This window comes from Ambystoma mexicanum, chromosome 7p (assembly GCF_040938575.1).
Source record: "Ambystoma mexicanum isolate Mex_15411 chromosome 7p, UKY_AmexF1_1, whole genome shotgun sequence".
NCBI classification, from domain to species: Eukaryota; Metazoa; Chordata; class Amphibia; order Caudata; family Ambystomatidae; genus Ambystoma; species Ambystoma mexicanum.
The window spans coordinates 670,455,059-670,476,886 of record NC_090939.1 but is presented as its reverse complement, the minus strand read 5'-3'; the positions used below and the strand labels follow the sequence as shown (position 1 = coordinate 670,476,886).

Genomic DNA, 21,828 nt, shown 5'->3' with positions numbered 1-21,828 from the left:
GAGACTTAACTCCTTACTCTTTCATATGGTATCCATCCTTGTTTGTAGGTTTGTTGTTTAAGGAAATCCAGCCTGCATGCGGTAGACATACCACAGATTTCCCTTGAAGTTTGGCATCGCCATTTTCCCTGGGTGCTAATAGCGATAAACAATGTGTACAGGGGTGGGCAGTGCCTGCACCTAGAAACTCTTTTGACCAACATTATAGGTGATCTTTGGCTTGGAGGCAGCCGTGAACCCTCCATTTTCTTCCAAAGGATCGCATCTGTTTTATTACGGCCAATTCTCTTGCGCGCTATATGAGAGCAGTGGGTGAATGTGACAGCAAGTGTCCATAGGGGCCCTCTTTTTCTACTAATGAACTTTGTAGCAACCAATTTGCAATCGGAGTGTTTGGTAGTGGAAAAGCAAAGGGCATAAGCAAAGGCTTCTGCTTTGACCTTGATTCACATTCTGGTGTACGATTGGCTTTAGAAATGGGAGATGTGTATGGGGGATCTCTACCTGGTCTTGAACCTGCGTGCATGGTGTTTACAAAGGAGATGGGAGGGTCTGATGAAAGTACAAGTTGTCGGAGAAATCATGCCCACAAAATTGTTCTCAGATAGCAGTAGGGTCTGAGACATCTTTATCTCCCAAAACCATTACCAGACCAGCATGCTCACTCTACCAGAACAAACCCATAACAACCAGACCCACACAGCAGACCTTCACAGTTGTAGGTCATACTGCATGGTCTATTTGACACCACCCCAGAAACTTTGAGACTAAAATATCAGATATTACAATTGGGGGAGGAGACTCCTAAAGATGAGCAGATGAGTCAGTTGTCAATGCATAAGTCCCTTATATAAATCACTTGACCTGTTCCTGCTCGAAAGCTCCTGCTAGATGCCAGTCCAAATCACCATCTTCCCTTGTTACACGTGATGGCATCTTTCCACGATGCCATCCTTAAGTCTGGAGTCCATGTTTTCTTCATCACATGACCTAAAAATTTTTTTAACTTTCGAGTCTTGCGCCCATAATATGAAGATTGCTTACAAGAAGGTGAATTCATATACACTAATGCAACAGAATTACTTTCTATAGTTGTCTATATACGTTATGAGAAATCTGAAGGTACCCTCACAAGCACTCCCCAGGGATCTTCTGTTCAGGTAGCCAGGGAAAGGCCTTTGCTCTTGGATCCTGACCCTGGGGCTGGACAAGCGAGGGAGGATCACCTGGGTGGAGGGTCCTTGGGAATTGGAACCGGTCAGTGAGACATGGTATCCCCCCCTTTTGTAACACTGACTTACCCTTCTTTCCCTCAAACATCATGGGCTATTTTCATTCATGCCCTACTGGCCTCCAGATAAGGGTTGTACAAGGCCTTTTAACGCATGAACATCTTGTAAATACGACTGCTTTATTTTCCTGCATTCATTTACGCACAGGTTTAGAGCAGAGGGCAGTGCAAAGGTCAGGTTACTTGGCAGAAACCAGAACTCTTCTTTTGATTTTGATCTACATGCATGTAATTGCGAGCCATGGAGAAAAGCCTCTGAAACAGAGTTTCTCTGAAGCCTTTCAAAAAAGTAACCGCACACTGATAAAAGGAATGGTTTCTTTCCGTTCAACTTGTGCTGTGTTGTGTGTAGATGCTCATGGAGCAAACAGAAGCACTGTGCATATTTAGTTTCCTAGCATTTTAGGATTGTGTAATTAATAAGATGGAAAACTAAGTTGCAATTGACAAATCATCTTTTGTAACAAATTATGCTTTTTCCAGTGAAAGCAAACCAGTATTGCACAATTTTACTTTTCAGAATTTCTGTGCTTTGGGCATAATCATGCACAGGCAGATCATTTTTACACCTTATTTAATTTACACTCTAATTATAAAAACAGTGTGTAAAATGTTGAGTACGCACAATCTAGTTTACATCCATTCAACCTTGCAGTCAGTGGGATAAATTACTATAAATGGTCAGTGGTAGCAGAGTCTTTGCTCAAGGGTGAGTGATTGTCATTACACCAATCACAGGTGCTAAAGCCTCGCATATCTTCAAGACTGTAATTAGAACATCAAAACCTGACTCTCCAGGAAGTGCAAGCACTGTTAAAAAACAAACAAATGAAAGTTACATTTGTAATTGAAATAAAAACTCAGCAAAACCTTTCCCTGTGATAACCGAGATAGGTATTTAACTTTATGTAGCACTTCTGCCTGGTTCGTCCACCATCCAGGTACTGTGATTATTATACCTCAGTCGATACTCAGTTTAACGATCTCTGAAGGATTTTAGCCAATCAGATAGCTCAGCCGGTTGAGTGCTCATTGCTGCGATCTGTGCGTGATCTGTAGGTTGCAGGTTCGAATCCTGGCAATGCCATCTCAGCCTTTCATCCTTTTGAGGTTGATAAAGGAGTACCAACTTCAGTTTGGTGATACTTGTGATAAATATGTTCTATATACAACACTTTGCCAAAAGCGCTATATAAACAATTTGACCATGAAATTAGATTTAGAATTTTGCATCAAGTCCTTGCCTCTCTGCACTGTCGTATCATGACATTGGCATACCATTAGGTTATAATAGTTCAGGAAATTAGGACTTTCATTAAACATCAAAAGACAATTATGCTATCGAACCCCAAAACACACAATACAATTAATGTTTGCTGTACTATGTAATTGGATAGGTTTTTGTGTTTTTCCATTTAAATACATACAGGAGAGATCAAATGGCCAAAAGTTAGACATAATGAAAGGCGTAGTCTGTCACAATGTAGAAAGCTGCCACATGGTAATGATTTCCATACAGATTTTTCACACGTCGGCTGTTTCTCACATGCATTTGTTTTTTTTACCAACTTTATTTAAGTTTTTGAGCATCATAGACATGTGTACATCAGTAAACAATTAATAAAAATTATGTATTGCTTTATACATGTCGATTCTTCCTTACCCCCTCATGGGGATGGGGGTTTCAGTACAGTTCAATGACAGTGCTCATATATAATAACCGTGTAAAAATAAATGTCAAACTTCCCCCCTCCCCCTAAAACATCTCCTTTACTTAAAGGTGAAGAAATGGATCATTTCCAGCTTAATATTCGGGTTCATCAAATGACAAGTATTGCACAGAGCAATCTGGTCTTAAAGTACATCTGCTCTTTGTCATCTGTGAATTTGTGTAATGGTAGCCAAATGTTCAGATATTTTGAATAAGAGCCGTGGGCTATTGCTGTCACCTTTTCCATGGCCATCACTCCCCACAGCCGCACCCACCACATGGCTACTATTGGTCCATCTTTGGACTTCCATGCTTGCACAATTGTTATTCTGGCTGCGCTCAACATATGTGTAATTAGGGTGGCTGTCAGCCCTTAGCTTGCGTAGCATCCCTCTGCTGCTTCCCCCAAGAGCACCGCTAGCGGGTCGAAGGGAAGCTCCACGCCGGTTATTTCCTAATGTGACTTAAAATCTCTTTCCAGTAGGTTTCTGCTAGTGGACAGGACCACCACATGTGAACAAGGTCCCCAGGTTGTCCGCAATCCCTCCAGTACGCAGCTGGGTATTCTGGGTTAATGGGCGTCATGTACCACCGAAGACAGAGTTTGTATGCTACCTCTTTAATCAAGGTACATTTAAAGCTCTTGGCGGCTCTATGCCAAATGTGGCCCCATGTGTCCCCAGCAATTGGTCTCCCTAGATCAGTCTCCCATTTTTGCATATAGGTAAGGTTCTCTTCAGAGTCCATTCCCCCGCCAGACGGTATAGTCTAGTTATTCCCTTGTCTAGTTGGCCTTCTTGTATTATTCCACACCTGTAGGATTTCTGGTTGCCCCTTCTTTCACCTTCGTGTTTGAGACCCAATGTCTGAGTTGAACATAATGATATAACCGCTATAATGCGTGCAAGCCAGGACAGTTCCTGCAGTTGCCAATGTTTTAGTTCCCTTGCTATTGCTTTCAGGAGGTCTGGGATGTTAGCTCCGTATAACCTATCATATGTGGGGGTCAATTGTACTCCGAGTTATTTTACTGCCTTGTGTTCCCACTTCAGGGGGTATTGGTTCTCCCAAATCGGGATTTGTTCCAGCTTTTCTGTAATATTGAGAGCTTTGGATTTGGGATAGTTAATGTGGAATCCTGAGACCTTAGCGAATTCCCCCAAAAATTGTATGGCTGCTGGTAAAGAGTTTGCGGTATCCATTAGGAATAGGAGAATGTCATCCGCGTAGAGTGCTACTTTTTGCGGGCCTGAAGTGCCCACTTCAACCCCTTGGATTCCTGGGTGGTTACGGACCCTGCATGCAAACTGCTCCATAGCCATGGCAAAGATCAGGGGAAACAATGGGAACCCCTGTCTTGTACCTCTCTGAATAGGGATACTCCCTGTGAGCTTCCATTAACAATTAGTCTAGTGAATGGATCTGTGAAGTTGGCCATTACCATGCAAGTGAAGATTGGTCCGCACCCGAATCTTTCAAGGGTTAAGTGTAAGAAGCCCCAATGTAGGCTATCAAAAGTTCTGGAGGCGTCCATGGCTGCCACTGAAAATCTCTGGCCCACCCTCCGTCCCTAGTCAATTGTATCTATGGCCCTGCGGATGTTATCGTATGTGTGCCGCCCCTTCACAAAACCAGCTTGATCTGAGTGGATTATTTCGGGAAGTACCATTGCTAGTCTCCGGGCCAGTACCATGGAGTAGATCTTTGCATCCCCATTTAATAAAGAGATTGGGCGATAGCTTGCACAGTCCAATGGATCCCTGTCTGGCTTCAACAATAATATTGTAGTTTCTGGACCCATGTCCCCAGATGTGTACGCCCCTTATCTCTAATGAACTTAAATAGGCAGGTTAGTGGGCCTGAGAAAATGGTTATAAAGGTTTTATAGTATGCATTGCTTAGCCCATCTGGGCCCACAGTTTTATGTCCTTTTAGTGCTCCTATAGCCTCCCTCACTTCCACCTCTGTTATTGGGCCTTCCAACTGTTGCCTATCCAACTCATTAATTTGTGGTAAGTCTATCTGATCTAGGAACGTAATCTGCGCCTCCCCATCTAGGTTTTCCCTTTTTAGGTTGTTGGTGTAGTATGAGATCAGAACCTCCTCTATTTCTTTCTCTCCCCTCATTACCTCCCCGTTGTCGTTACGAAGTTGGGTTATTCGGTTCCGGAGTTTCTGGTGTCTTAATTTAGCAGCAAGGAATAGATTAGTTTTGCCCCCGTGTATGTAGTAAAATTGTTTTGTTTGTACCAGAAGACGTGCTGCATCGTCTGCTAGGTGGGTTTCTAGGGTCGCTCTCGCCTTTTTTAATTCCCACCAAGCCTTCTGTGAGCCCTTGACTTTGTATACTACTTCTGCCTTGTGTATATTGCCTTCCATATTGCGTCTCGCCCTCTCCCGACTTTTAATATAATTTGATTTTTGCGTAATAAATTCCACCCGTACTACCGCTTTGCTGGCGTCCCAGATAGTTGACCAATCTATCCACGGTGTCCTATTTTCCCGGAAATAGTTCTATAGGGTTTGTTCTATGCTCATCCGGACCATTTGGTCCTTCAATATTACTACATTCAATCGCCAGGGTTTGTGGGACTGTTTTTGTGAGCAGGTCAATTCTATTTTTAGGAGCACCGGAGCCTGGTCTGAGAGGCATCACACCCCAATTTCTAAGCCTGTGACCTATGGGAAGACTGTTTCGGAGATGAGTATCATATTGATACGGGAGTAACCCCTGTGTACTGCTGAATAGTGGGTATACGTTCTCTCTTGTGGGTTAAAGAAACGCCAGGACTCTGAGAGATGCAATTCCCTTAAAAGTTTTGCCAGAGCTTGTCTGAATGTGTAGTCATTGGGGGTGGCTGGGAGAGTTTTATCCATTGTTGCATCCATCACCCAGTTAAAGTCGCTTCCAATTAGGATTTTCCCTATTCCCCATTGCGCAATTTTGGGTAACAGATTCAGTATAAAGTGGTACTGTTTCGTATTAGGGGCATAAATTGAGATCAAGGTCACCTTCTGGCGCATCAGTTTTCCCTCCCAGCATCAAGTAACGAACTTCCCGATCTTTTTTCTCAAAACTAATGTTTTTTGCTATTAAGATGCCCACTCCCTGATTTTTTTTTTAGTCCCACTATAGGCCAGATATTGTATAGGGAAGGCTCTGTGTCTCAACCTCAGCTCATCCTCCGGGAGTAAGTGTGTCTCTTGCAGCCATACCACCGAGGCGTGCATATCAATCAACCTGGTCAACATGGATTTCCGCTTAATTGGGGAGTTGAGCCCCTCCGGACTTCTTCTTCTCGTCTTCCCAGCTCCTCCTACCCCTCCCCCCTTCTTTTCCGTGTCGCTTAATGTGTGGTATCCTTGCTTGTCGAGCAGTCAAGTTAATGTGTAGTTATTTCCAGATATGAGACCCTTTCTTCTCTTTGTCATTCCCGTTTCAAATTCTAAGGGGATAGTCCCCATTCTTCAGGTGTTTGGCGATTGTTCATGTGGGTTCTATAAATTTAGGCTCCTTGTTACACCCCCGCGGTCGGGAGCGTCCCAGTCTCCTATGTCCTGTTCCAGATCCGCCTTCTGTCTTCCCATTCCGGGACGGAGATTCTTCGTTGTCGGTGAGTTTGCCCCCCTTCGTCCTCCTGCATGAGATCTGCCATATCTGCCTCCTTGGAGACAGAGTACCGCTTGCCTTTCCATTCAAACCGGAGGCATGTTGGGTGCCCCTATCGGTATCGCACGTCCTTGGTTCTCAGCCAGTTTGTGACTACCCTCAGTCTTTTCCTCCTTGCGAGCGTCGCTTGGACTAGGTCTTGAAACAATTGAATTGGGACTGGGCGGAACCTGATGGGTTCCTTTTTCAGGGCTGCTCGCATAATGTCCTCTTTCAGTGGGTACAGATGTATCCGGGTTAGTACACCGGGTGTCAGGTTCCTGTTGAGTTGATATGTTGAGTAGATCCTGTGCGTCCGGTCGAGCACTATTTCTTTATTCTCTTCTGTTCAGGATGTGACGGAACAAATCAGTCACATATTGTTGCAGGTCAGAGTCCAGTATTGATTTCGGAATTCCGCGAATTCGTATGTTGTTTCGTCTGGACCTATTTTCCGCATCTTCCTGCTTATTCTGCACTCGTTCCATTTGCTGTTCCAGCTCCAAGACTCTGCTTGCCAAGATATCATGGTTGTGGCTCTGTTCAGTTATCACCGTTTCGATTTCGTCAATTCTTTTTTCCACCGCCAAGACTACCTTATTGAGATCTGTGATGGACTTAGCTAGGTTAGTTGCACTTTCTTTTTTGAGATCTAACAGCATTTCTAGCAAATCCGATTTTCGAATAAGTGAATCTTCAGAAGCCTCTGCCCCCTCTGGAGGGGGTTTGTGCACTTGGGCCATTGCTTGCACTTGATTGCGTTTCTGGGTATCTGCTGTCTGTAGCATGGCTTTGATATCACCAGAGCCTTGACTTTTAGCTTTCGTTGCTTGCTTGGACATCTTGAGCTGTGTGTGATATTCTGGTTGTCACTCTAGATTAGGTCTGGAGAGTTGGGGCTGTTGTTGCTGGTCTCCGGTGCCCCTCTGGCAGTCGCATGCATTTTACTCTCTTGCAAAGGAGAAAAAACTGATTTTTACTCTCTTGAAATCACATTTACTCTGAAAGTTTAAGGGGGAGTAAAATAAATCCACTTAAACAATATCTGGAGCACTGGTACCCTATATTACCCTGTAAATACCCACCAAGTACTGAGAAGAGGAAGAAGCAACTAGGAGTATTGCACATTTCCTATTATAAACACCACTCTAGTAGTGGGACGAAGAGAGGAGTATGAAGACCTGCAATACTGAAGGTCTGGCGTGTCCCATTGATTTTGATTAAGTATGGTCAGGCAACACAAGCTAACAACTCACACCTGAAGCCCATTAATAGGGCTCAGGTGTATAAAAGGGGAAGGTCCGAAGGAGAACAAGAACGAGGAGCCGAGACACAGTGTTGGGAAGAGACTAAGAAGTTTGGACGCTGGCATCTATCCCAGAGGACCTGCAGATGATGGCTGCAGGACCCGGAATCCTCAAACTGGAAGGCTGGGGCTGCCAAACTGAAGGGAGGGAGAGAGGGAGAGAAAGATGCTGCCCGTGCTGAGACCTGGAGGCAGCTGGAGCTGCAAAAGCAACGGGGAGCAGGGGAGACGTGGTCCGCGTCTATTGCCAAGTCAAAGTGCAGTCGGGCTGTGCCCACAAACGTAACGGTCTGCTTCCCCGCCACGCAGAAGGTGAGCGAGAGCAACGGGGGCATCTGCAGGGCACATGCGAACCGCCAGTGAGTGTCAGAGGACACAGGGAGACCAGAGCGCTCCTAGGACAAGTGACGGTCCAAGTGAATGTGAACCATATTGAATACCAAACTGAATTGAAACTACTAATTGAGTACATTGAACACTGAACTGAAGTTAGCAGATGCTATTTGAATAAGATCAGTGTATTCAACACCGACTGAACATTTGAAGTTGACAGGTGCTATTTGAATAAGATCATGGCATATGAAACACTGACTGAACATTTGAAGTTACACAAACGTGTTAAATGTCAGACTGTATGTAAGCAGCACCGTGGAGAAAATGAAAAGCATGTGGAATATTGAACAATCCTAACGCAGTGTGAGGCCCATAAGTCTTTGGTAAAACAAAAGACTGAAGTCGAAGAGTGTTACCATAACCAAAGTGCATACAAGTGTGAAAGGTCAGAAGCGCGACCTCTGATGGGTGGACTTTGTGGTCTGACAACTGTGTCTAGGCCAGGGAGTTCCCCACTGTGAAGATTAGATGCCACAAATCAAGCCATGGAGAAGCTTAGGGTTCCTGGTTGCGTGACCTGTCGTGGGTGGACTGTGTGGTCTGACAACTGCGCCTAGACCAGAGAGCCCTAAAAGATGACAATCAAAGGACATTGGAAATGATTCCCGAAGAACTGTGAAACAATTGGTAAAGCAAGTTAGAAGGTGGGCCAAGTAGACCTATTGTTTTCTTGAATAATAGGCGGATGAAAGCAGTGTACGTGCTGTAGTGAAATCTTGGGAGAGGGAACATTGTGAGTTGAAAGAATTGAGAACTGCTGTCTTGGGGGAGAGAACCTCAAGACCTTCTTTTTGTGCAAACTATACTGTATTGAACTTGGGGAAGGGAACCTCAAAATTTGACAGAACATTGTGCAGACAAACATCCATCAGAGCTATATTGCACTTGGTACAAGGAACCAAGAAAGAGCTCTGATCTAAAAACAGTTGAGACTTTACTTTTGAACACTATTCTGTTGACTAAAATCCCATACCACGTTTTCTTTAGATGTGAGGATAAGCATAGGTTTTTGACACAGACAGAAGTTTTGATTTGGACCTACAGACACTGACTTCCCTTAGTTTTATTTCGGCAGCAGAATTCCCTACCTTAGTTATAGAGAAAGTTAGGCCTTTCACCATAAAACATTCTTTGAAACTCAATCTGTTGTCTGTGTCATCTCTTGATACCATGCCATTGAGAGATACATTTCCCCGTGACAGAAGCAAACCAAAATAAAACAAATCCACTCCCACGATGTCCAGAGTGTGACCAAAACATGTTGGTTAATGCCCTATTGTTACAGGTTTGTGTGCAAGGATGGTTATGAATGCTGCTGTGCATTACAGCCCTGGCCCATCAACAGTCTGAGTGGCTTTTACAGTAAAGTATGACAGTATTTAATTTTTTTTTCTCAGAATACAACCACCTGCTTTATTAGATGTAAAATCTGGCCTTCCACTTCAGCATATTATATCAAACTAGAAGAGCATTCGGCGTGTAAATGATTCATTCTATTGCAGTCAAAAAGGGACAAAAACCGTATGCGCCATCAAAAAGGAATGAGCGCCATCGAAAAGGAATGAGAGAACCACTGTATGCATGTTTCAGGTTCCACAATTAAGGCACAGAGGGCACAAAGGGGGTGCCTTTTTGGTTGATAAAAGGTGGCATTGGCTCCATACATTTAAAGAGATGTTAGTGATCAGAGAAGACATTTTAGTAGCTACCAGTGACACCAGCCACACTATGGATTGTGCTAAATGTATAATTGAACTTAAGGTGATCTTAAACCATCTGGCGGGAGGCCTCATATCTATAGAACTCAGAACAATACCCTTCTTCTAACTCTGAGATTCAGTGAAGGGGATTCTTGCGTGGATCTACTAACCAATCCAAATCCTTCCCCAGTGCTGATATTGGAAGTAGTTCCACTATGCAAGTGTAACACTCTTGCATAATAATTCCCATTGAACCACCCCGTGGCGCTTCTCCATTCTTCTCTCAAAGCAAGTTGCCAAGTTCAATGATTTGAGATTTCTTTCATGGTATTGCTGGCCCTGTGACTACATTTGGAGGATCATGATTGGCATAATGTTTTTCAAAAGGCAGGCATTGTCTGCCAATATGCGATATGGGCATTAACTCAAATCCATAAATGAGGTGATCTATCTTTTAGCATTCTAGCCATCCAGGGCGATCGTGTGTGACCAAGTGGGTGGCCTTTTGGTTTGGCTCAGTGTCACTATAAATGCTCAAATAAGTGAAGTAAAGACGGAGTTGCCTGATTGACCAGTGTTGAAAGTTAGCGCCTGTAAAGGTCTAATTATGCTGATCACGATTGGATATGTAAAACACCATTTTATAGTTGAAGGTAAATAGTGTGGGATAATCTGGAATCTACTTGGAAACTGAGATGTTAAAAAAGATGCACCTGGCAATCTTTAAAGGTGCATGTAGGTGACTTTAATATGCAACTGGAGTCTTTGTCACAATTAAAATGAATTGCAGAGGAAAATTATGATGTTGGAGGGTATTGATGTGATGGTAAATAAAAAAACCAGCAGACTGTTCACGTAGCATCCATATTATTGAAAAACGCCTTTCTTGACTATAATGGTAGGTGCCGAAAGATTAACCCTGCTCCTTCAACTCACAGATCCCTAACAGTCTGGCCATGTTTACTATGTGAGGATATATACCTGGTTAGTGCTGGATCAAATATTTTCAGGTCGAGCTGAGGCTAGAAAGCGACTGTGACTTTAATGTATAGTTAAAGATGTAATGAGAATATATATATTGGTTGCAATAACTCCTAGTGATCTAGAGGTATTAAATGGGCTAATATCGACATTAACGTTGCCTACCCCACTGATTTATAGATCCTGGATCCCATTACTATGTATAAGGTTTTTGGCACGATCTCCTACCCTGGCTTCTCCGTGTTGAGTATTTGATTCCTTGGTTCAGCCTTTACTACCAAGCCTTGTACAGCGATTGCATCTGAACAAGACAGGCCATTCTTGGTTTGACGATGGCTGTGTGCAATCGAAAGGTAGTTGCGACTGCTGCCGAAAATTGATAAGGATCAGCAGTAGGCTGCTCTTCCTGAGCTTCCTAATGCAGACAAAATTATAAAAAATATAATAGCAAATAAGAGGTGAGGAGGAAATAAGTGGTAAATGCTGTAAAATGCTATTTTTAAACACAGCAGAAATTACTTTTGCAGGGTTTTGAAGTATGGATCAAGCGCTAACCTAAATATGAATGTTACCATTTCTGGCTTTGTCTGATAGGATCACTTACAATATGGGTGCCTTTTCTTACTGTACTGTATAAAGAGATAACTTTGGATAATTTACTAGATGCATCACGGTGCATTGCCAAAATTGAACCTATCTTTCTGATATGGCTACAAGGCGATCCAGTCAACAATCAAACAATTTCAGTAATTGATTCTTTATGAAGAAATTATGATAAATAACTACCAACATAGTTTGCACAATACTGTGAAGAAAATCCTATAATATATCAGCTTCAGGCAGGGTTTAGTTTGTGAGTCAGCTCTACAGAGCAGGCATTTAGATTCCATTTTCTTCCAAAAATGGGTGCAGATGAAAAAGGAGGGTTTTTATTTCCTTTTTTATTAATGAAAAGACTGCATTTGGTAGCATAAATGGATTTTGTGGGCCATGTTGACCGGCCTATTGATCCCTTTGAAGCTACTAAGTTAGGGAGGGGCTTGCAACCGGTGGCTCTCCAGATGTTTTGGATTCCTACTCCCATGAGCCCTCACATTGAGTATGCTGGTTAGGGCTGATGGGTTGTAGACCAAGTGATCTATAGAGCTGAATTTTATAAACCCTTGTACTAAGGGCTATTAACACCATGTTAGTAAGGTTCAGATTGGCTCAGCCAATCAGGAATGAGGATTCTGAGCTAATTCCTGGAACTATTACCTTGTATTGCCTGAGTCTTCGTTCCTGATCGGCTTGGCCTGGCCAAGCATTCTCTGCTCTGATACTGCAGTCCGCAACTTTACTGCACATTTTCTGTCTCCTGTTGCCTCTCTGCTGCTGCACCTTGCTCCTCTGCTCGTTTTCTCAAATGTCGCCAGGGCCTGCATCCTCCACTGTGGCTTCTCACATGGCTGTGACGGCACACAGCACTTACTTTCCCCAACTGTACCACCTCCTACAGTGTCTGGTACTGCGTCTCTATTGCAATGCTATATTGTGTACCATTTTCTTTCTTTAAACATTTTCCCCTAACCTAGCATGCTCCACCCGTCGACGGGTGCTAATAGACTCGGCAGCCTCAGGGTTGCGGACAGGACTCATTCATTTTAGGTGTCATAAGACCTCTGTAATAGCCCTCCCTTTTCCCATGGTCATTCAGTCAGGCTTTCAGGCATGAAATCCACACAAGTCCTGCACTTGGCGGGCCCGAAGGCTAATTTATGGATCTTTCCTTTGACAACTGATATGGTCTGGTATCTGACCAGTAAAAACACAAGCTCGTTCCTTGTGCAGAATGGAGAACGGCAGTGGTGCTTATTACTCTCCCCCACCATCAGTATGTTGTGTTGATGGCGCATTAGCATCATTTTGTTAGCGGATCAAATTTAGGAAAGTTGCCAGGTGCTCCGGAAACAGTTGAATGCATTTCATTAACTCTGCTCATGGATGGGCTTTGTAAGTGATGTAGAGAACGTTGTTTGCATGGCTCACTATAGTCACAGAACCCTCCCATTGAAACTTCATATTTTAAAGGCCCATCTTTTTTACTACTGGGTGGGTGATTTGATGGGATTCTCTAGTTAAAGCTCGTGGTCTCACCACCTTGAGGAGGGTGTGCTGGTTGGAAGAAGACGAGTGGGGATTAATTTAAACTTTTGGAACCGCTCCGGTGGAAGAGCAGTTCTCTTATTTTTCGCGTGCACCGTGTCCAGGCAAAGTTCGCTATACGATACGGGGCAGATTTGAGGACAGCCTTGTTTAAAAAAAAAAAGGACTTCTGATTTAAAATATGTTCCTGAATTAGCTTTTGACTTTGTCACCAGCAACACCCACGGTTCTATTACTTTTTGAGTTAGGATCTATTGGCATTGACTGAGGCACGATTAAAACCAATATTGGGTGTTTCTTCATAGACTTGCCAAAAGCATATTAGGGACTCTTTTAAACTATTAAATCTTGTGGTCAAACGCAGTCCATTAATAAAAAGGAAGATTGACAGTGTGGTTGTTTTTTGCTACGTTGATTTATAGCATCAGTTATTGGTTTGAACTGTTTTAGCCATGAATTTATAAAGGGATTCTCTTATAAATGTGTGTCCTTGTACATAAATGAACTAAAGGAATAATAGTAAATGCAACTCTAGAACTCTAGATAATGAGACAATTCACTAGGTGTCATCACTTCTCAGAGGTGAGCCGCTTCTCATGAAGCTAGGGGAGAATGAGGCTGCTACCCGAATTTTCCCCTTGGGGTGTGTGATGAATTGGGGATGGTTCCCCCAGAAAAACTGGCATGGGACACTTCTCATGTGGCCAGGGAAAGGCAGACTGTTTCTGAACCTGACCCTGGGGGTGGTGTTCTGCGGGAGGATAACATGATGGGGGAAGCAGGTCAGGGGGAATGGGAAACCCCCCTTTATCAACTTTCCCCGAGACCCCAACCTTCTAATGGCCTATTGTAAAATAGGAGAAGGTAGAAAAGCTGATTGTTAATTCCCATAATCCACAAAGTGCTGGGACGAAGAAGAGGGCTGAAGAGGAACAAAACTGCAGCGTGCAGATTGTAAATGGAAATGACCCACACCTGAGGGAGACTGGGAGACTTAAAAGCCTGCCTCAGATGCATGCCATTGGAAACCAAAAGGAGCAGAGCAGTAGTTGTAGGTAAAGGAGTTGTGAACTCTCCATGTTGCAGCAGAAGCTGAATCTGGAGGAGGAAGACTACACCGGGACCACTGTCAAGTGTCGAACAGTTGCCGGTCCTGAGTGAGTCTTTTCATCCAGAAGCCTTAATTGCAGAGGTCAAGCAACAGGAAATGTTGGAGATGGGAGCTTTCCCCCTGGAGACCTGAATTGCAGATGCTGCGCACCTGGAAGTGAAAGTTTGGAAAGCTTTCCCCATAGCAATGCTGTCTCTGGTAGCAGGCGAGCACCGAGCCTAGAGAGCAGAGAAAGCTGTGTACGAGTGGCGCGGGCTGCAGAATATTGAAAGCAGCCGGTTGCCGGACCGCGAGAAGCAGCTGAGGCAGAGGACCTTGAAGCAGCGAGGGGAAGGACGCACATGCCAGACCAGGTGAGTTCACTAAGATATTCTGACGCATGAGTGCTCTGTAACCGCCCGCTTGCTCAGACCAGATACTTTAACCCAGGAAACAACACGCGTAGAGGGAAATATGAGCAGTTAAATCTGTCTTTTGTAAACCGACTGACTTTGAAAAGAGCCAGTGGAATGACAAGAGCTTGATTATCAGACAAAAGAGATGTGATTATATGCATGCGGGTCAAATTGAAAGCTAGCGACAAGATGGGGCAATCATTTAAGAACTCAATACAAACTACCATTGCCAAAGCAAAAAAGAGTTATAACATGGCAAATTAAAAATAATCATTGCCAAATGCAAGAGGGGGCAAATGAGAATCCAGATGTTTGTAAAGGTTACTGCCCATGTTTGAAGAAGTTCATAAAAGGAACTGGTTTAAACCCACATTGCCAAAGCTAAAGAAGAGTCGGAGTGAGAGAGAATTCTCAGTATTTGGTTAATGGAGAAGTGGGGAAGCAGAGTAGCAAGAAGGCTGCCATTCTGGTAAAGGATATTCCGAGTGTGTGGAAATCACAAATGTGTAATAAATGGCACTAATGTGAGTCTTGTTTTCCCTTAGGACATTTTTAAATGTGGTGCTATGAAGCAACACACATTGTTAAATTGTTGTAAGCTGATAATTAGCACAGGAGTACTTGTAGTTCGCAGCTTATTCTTTTCTGGCAGGAACGTACACCAGAACAGAGAACTTTGAAGTTGTAAGCCTGACAGGGGGAGTATATCAGGTGGAAGTTCTGTGAAGTGGTGACCAGTCGTAAAAAAGTTGTAGAACCACTGCTATGTTTTGGTGAAATATTACAGAATCATTCTGACCAACTTTCATTGCTAAAGCAAGTAGTTTTATAAATTGCTGAAGAGTTTATCATTTTCAGAATAAATACGTTGTTGCAGACTAATCCTGACATAGACAAGTTATGTTAATCCTGAAGGACTAAGGAAATGTTCTTTGTTTATGCGAAGAAGGTTGTTTGAGTTCTTAATATCACAAGTGGAAGAGAAAGAAACCTTGTTGAACAATTCTGAAGGGTTGAAACTTGTGTTGCCAAGTTGGAATTAAAAAAAAGAACTGCGTTGCAACAAAGCAGGATTTCCTTTTTCTTTTGGAAATGTTGAACAAAATCTTGCTTGATCTGGGAAGGGGAATTCACCCAGATTATAAGGAGCGACCGGTATCATAGTGTGAACTTAACTGTTCTATTTGTTGCTTTTGAACTGCCATAGTTTGACATACATATGTTGACATACAACATACTTTGTTGAGTTGTTGCATGTATAAGTGTGAGGGATAGAAACTTTTCGTTAGAGTGTTTCCTTCAGTGTGTTTTAGGCAGAAAATCCTTGTTAGGGTAGACACAGTGATGCGTTTATCCAAACCTTTGAGTTAATAAAATGGCATTTTTTGGTAAACCTTCACAAAGTTGTCTGCCTCACATTTCTGACCCCCTCACAGGTGGTTTAATGCAGGAGGAACTCATGGGGAGGGACTTCACTACTGGGGATGAGATAACTACCTGGGCGATGGGCGGCACAACACCCAAACCTGCCCAAAACCTCTATTATCTTTACCCTGCCACCCCCTGACTGATACATCCCTGCGCTATTGTAACATTATGTCAGTTTCACCAATTGAGACAAAGGTGGTCATCAGAGACATAAAGATTAACCCCAATGCAAGTACTGAGAAGAGGTGGCCCCGAGGAGCCATGAATAGTGGCCCATGCAACTGGAGGAAACATTCTAGTTTACGCAAGTGAGTGTTCGCCTAAGCAACATAAAAATAGATGAAGGAATCCGTAAAAGGAAGAACCGCCCTGGCCAGCCGAGAAGGAGAGCAACACGGGAGACGGCTCAGCAAAAGTGAAGGCGACCGGGAGAATGCTCTGGAGAAAGCTGAAAGCTGTCATCTGCTGGACACAGGAAGCAGTTGGCAAGAATCCCTTGCCTGGTGGTGTGGAGCTGGTCGGTAATGTCGCTGGAGGCTGAGAAGCAGTGGCGTAACCTCTGAAATGTGGGCCGTGCGGTCCTGCAACAGTGCCTACACTGCTGGCCCAGAAAATGGGAACAAGACATGCGGAGCAAGAGCGCAGCGACACAGAAAACCTGCATGACGCTCTCAAATGAAGCAAGACCACAGGAAAAACCAGCCGAGCGTCCCGGAGCCAGTAAAGGTAACTGGTGTAACGCGGGAACCGGTAAAGGTGTAAATCTGGTGAAGGAATGCAAGTTAACTGAAAATAACGTTGTAAGTAATCTCCTTTGTGGCAGTACTTGGTAGGAGAGTGACCAAGTGGGCCTAGCACATGAGGGAGAGAGGCAATGGTTTGGAACCCAGATACGATAAGGGTCTCAGGCCCGAACCAGCACCAAGCAAGTACCAAAGAAGTCGTCCTCCAGACAGTGGCAGAGATAAGCCCACCGGCAATGAGGGAAGGGTCTGTGATCCTGTCCACAACCGCAGTGGGGACGAGAAGCCCACTTGCCACCAGGGAAGGGTCTGGGACTCTGTGCACCGTAATAGTGGGTAAGAGGAAATCATTGGCCATACAATAAGGGTCTGGGACCCCAACAGAAAGACACTAAAGCACAGAGGAAGTCTCCCTCACTATAGTGGCAGAGATAAGTCCACTAGTCCTAAGGGAAGGATCCGGGATCCTAACAAGATTTGGGACATTGTTGAAAGCAGGTCACAATGGCAAAGAGTGCATCAAGCTGGAAACTTTGAGAACGGATTGTATCATGCAATACCAGGCGAAGGGAGTCATTCTCCTGGTACCAAAGCAGAAGTTGTGATCGCGGTGCCAGGGAAGGGAGTCATTCCCCCTGGTCTTGTGTTGAACTGTGCCAAAACATACCAGGAGAAGGGCGACATCTCCTGGTTTGGAACTAAGAGTTGATGTGAAGCTGCCAGGAGAAGGGAGTCATTCCCCCTAGACATTGTTGTGCATTGTATCAAGACATACCAGGGGGAGGGAGTCATTCCCCCTGGTTTTATTGGAAGTTGTGCAGAACCACACCAGGAGAAGGGAGCCATTCTCCTGGAGAGAACATTGTATAAAGACTGTCTGAAACCTGCAAACCAGGTATTTTCATTTTGAAGTAACATTTTGTTAAACGCCATCCAAGAAGCAGGAGAAAGGAGCGACACTCCTTAAAGAAGGACCTTTGTTAGTTACCTTTTTAGTTGTAATGTGAGGGATAGAAATATGTTATGATACAGGACCGTGAAATTTACTTTGATGGACATTCTGACAGACCCTTTTAGAATTAGTTTTGAGGCAGGGAAAACCCCTCTTAGAAGTTAAGGATAGTCGGGACCTCCTTTTAATGTCCAAAATAAAAGTCTATTACCAAAATCAGAGTATAAAGCAACGTGGGGTGTATCCGTATAGTGGGAATGCTCTTGCCCTTAAGTCTTTTCAGTAGGCTGGCTGCGTTACAGTACTGGGTGGTGGAACCCCAAGCACCCCAAAATCTTGAAAAATGTAAACAGTGGATTAAGACTGTAAATACGTGGACTGCCCAAATAACTTTAAAGGAATAAATATAGTTACAAGTGTTCTTAGGTAGGTTGCTTGCCGGTTTATTGATATGTTCAGCCAAAGCGTGTTTGGACGCTAGTTATGATATGATATGATAGTTTATTTATATAGCGCCTATACACAAGGTGTTTCAAAGCGCTTCAAGGCAAGGGAGGGAACAAGGGAAAATACAATGACATTCTTACAGGCCATGAACAGTAAGGATGTGAAATTAACTATCGTACTCGGCCTGACGACATTTCAGATAGTGCAAGAGATAAAATATAATAAGGGATAAGGAAGGGAGAGGGAGAGTGGGAAGGAAATGGAAACAGACAGGCGATTACTGTACTAGGCCTGACGACATTTCTGGTAGAGCCGTAGAAAAACAAAAGGTGAGGGAGAGGGGTGCAGAAAGGGAGGGGAGTGAAGGCAGGCATCCCCAAAAGGCATTACCCTCCCCGCAATGAGAGGCAATAAGTGACACGCCCAAAAGGGAATGAGGCTAGGACCAAGTAGGGGTAAAAGTAAAAAGGTTCTTTTTTTAATCAAATAGGGCATGCAAAGGACTCTGCAAGCTCCGAGAGCGCTCTATCTGACAACAGCAAAGACTGTCTTATTTATCACAAAATTTCGTCATAGAAACCTACACACTATAGGGGGCACATAAACTTGGGGATTGGGTGGCGTCGACTAACTATAGGTGCAGTTGTGATGAGCCACTCCGTGGTTGGTGGACATCAGTGTGGTGCCAATGTGGGGCGGATAGGTCAGCTGGGCTCATCGGGTTGGGGCTGCCAGGCCAGGCGCAGTCAGTGTCATTGATGGACGGGTGCCCTGTCTTTCTGCCCTTGTGGCCACACACACAACATTCATTCATTTAGATAATTCTAGTTGTCCTGTAAATCCTGCAATAGATTACTCTAAAGGTTAATAAGACACAGGAGGAATACATATAATGTGAGGCTTTACCAATACATCAAGACACTGTTACTTTTGACCTATTGGCCAAGTGTCATAAACCTGGGGGTCTGGTCTGAGGGCATGGGGTGGGCTGCACTGTCATTCTGGTCTCATTAAATTTAGTGAAGAATTACTTTATGATGTGTTAGTACAGGGTTGAATATCTGTTTCCCAAGGCCCATTAACTTAGGGTGAACCGGAGGGCCACTGGACCAGCCAGGGTGTACTTCTGGCCCCTGGAGTTTTAGGACCGGGTTGTAAATAATTCATTTGGCCGACCATGGCGGTCTGGGACATGGAGGGAGGCGAATATTTAAAGAGGGTCCAGCAGAATGGGGGGAGGGGAGGCTGTGCTGCTCGCACACCAGCTTGTCCTGGCGTGCCTTGGTGGGACAGGAGGGGAGGGGAGATGGCCTTGGGTGTGTGCGTGTGAGCAATTTTCTGTGCTCAGGCTGCACACTATTTAAAACAAGGAGATGATTAATAAAGTCGGTAATATAAAAACGATCACACATTTCTACCGTCTATACATTAGTATATTATTTTAAATCTGTCTACGATAATTTGGCATTGTTACATACATCATTAAACATTGGACGACTATATTTTAGCAATGTCACACGGTAGTAGCTGAATAACACATGAGGTAGCATTAGGTTTGATGGTGTACTCAGAAGCATAGAAGCAATAGATTCAGAGATGATAATATATTTTCATTCTGGCTTACACATTTAAATGTGTCCCTCTATGCACATACACAAACATTCACATGCTTGCAGTAATGCTCCGTTTGCCTTCCTTTGTACTTAGCAGCATTCGTTAGTTAACCCTAGGCGGTCAGTATCACTTTCTTTCCATTACACATGGTACCGTATATGAACTAAGACCATGCTTGTTTTACCAAAACTTATGAATTAGTTCTTTCTTAAACATGAGTGTTTATATTTGATATAGCAACCATTGGAGTGTGTTTAAACATCGACAAGGGTTCATACAAAGTGGGTATTGACATCATATATTTTTACATGTTACGGGTTAGATGCAGGGTCGAGGCCTGTTCTGTTAGGATGGTTTTCTGTTATTTTCCAGACTTGATCCGCGAGTCGGGTCACTTCGGGGACAGTGATGTACTGCGGAAGGTAAATGATACAGTGTTTGTTCTGATACTTGTTCGGGTCTGGTTGCTCGTGAGAACTGGCTCTCAGCGGATCTGCCATGGAGCAGGGGCGCCAGGGGAAGGGCACGGCTCTCTGTAAGTGGGGGCAAGCTGCAGCATTCGCAGGCAGGCTGTCTCGTTGGGTCTCAGGTTGTCAGTATCTAAAATGGAGTCTTGATGCTTTCCAAAATGGTGTCCATGGTACAGCATGATCAGTCCTGTGTGTCGATCAGTAGTCACCCCGTCACCTGGGCCCTGGTGACACTCGTCGAGCGTGCAAGTCCTATATATACATCCCCCCCATCCAGGTCCACCCACACCTCTGTATACCATTCCTTTTCGTGGGGTTCCCTTATTGTGGTGTAATACAACCTATCTACTATGTCCCTATCATAGGGTAAAGGTACCAATCTGTACTCTTGCCTGGGATCCTCACCTGTGTGCAATTGAGCCTTCGTGCATAACCTGTGCCGCTCCTCTGGTGTTGCCCATTGTCACCATCATCATTGCACCATTAGGCACCGCATTTGCACAACATTGAAGACCCAGCTGGCACACGCAAAAAATCAAGAGTAAAAATACCAAAATAGGCATCAGCATTTTGATAGTCAATCTAAGCCATGATGATACCCAAGAGAAGAGGTTGTCAAACCAGGTGCTGGCAGCTGCTCCAGTTTTCATTTGTTCCCCCAGGTTGTGCACTGCTGCGATGACATGTGACAACATACCATTATCTGCCTCTTCAGAAGGTACGAATCTGCAACATGCGCCCCCGATTTTTTAGCAAACAACGCCATCCATCGCCGTTTCCAGGTCTGGGACACACCTGTTCTGCATCGTCATTAACCGCAGGGCTCTTAGCACCACCTTGATCACGTTAAACCCTTCAGTGTCGTTAGCTAGCTGGATCAGCTCCCAGCGTGTGATCTGGAGCCATTTTGCATTTACCCGTGCCTTGATGCTTGGAACAAGTGAGGCAAAGAATGTTTCTGCAGAGTTGAACAGTGGATACCTGTCTGGAATCTGCGCCAATAATTCTGAGGTGGCTTTGGATATGTAGTGGATAATCGTCGCCTCCTCGATAGCACCGCTTGCTCATTGCTGGAAGACAGGGCATACATCCAGAAGTGCTGCTGTTCCCTTCTTCATGTCTGGGATAGTCCGTGTCCGGTTACAGTTCTTGTTCACACCCATTGGGTTCTTTCCTTGCCCCTGGAAACATGGATCATACAAAATTTCTTTTTGCAATTTGAATGGCTTTTCTATGGCGGTCACCCAGGTGCTCTTTCCAGACTGGCGTGCATGTTTTTTCGACCCACTGTAATTTGTCTGCTGTCAGCCCTCGTAGTGCCTCAGCCTTGCACGATATTTCTTCGTCTTTCCATTTATTGTCCAAAAACAATGTCTATTTGATCACGAAAAAAGGCTCTTTCAAGCATATCACTCCTTTCACTCTTGAGTAGCAGGTTCTCTCATTCTGCAGCATTTCAAAGGATACTTCGTGTGCCTGAAAGGTGTTCTTA

General features: G+C 44.2%; 1 protein-coding gene across 4 annotated transcripts in view; it reads left to right on the top strand.

Annotated features, from left to right (window-relative positions):
* Window positions 1-21,828, top strand: part of CARS2 (cysteinyl-tRNA synthetase 2, mitochondrial) — a 1,341,930-nt gene that overhangs the window by 420,956 nt on the left and 899,146 nt on the right. The window lies entirely within an intron of this gene.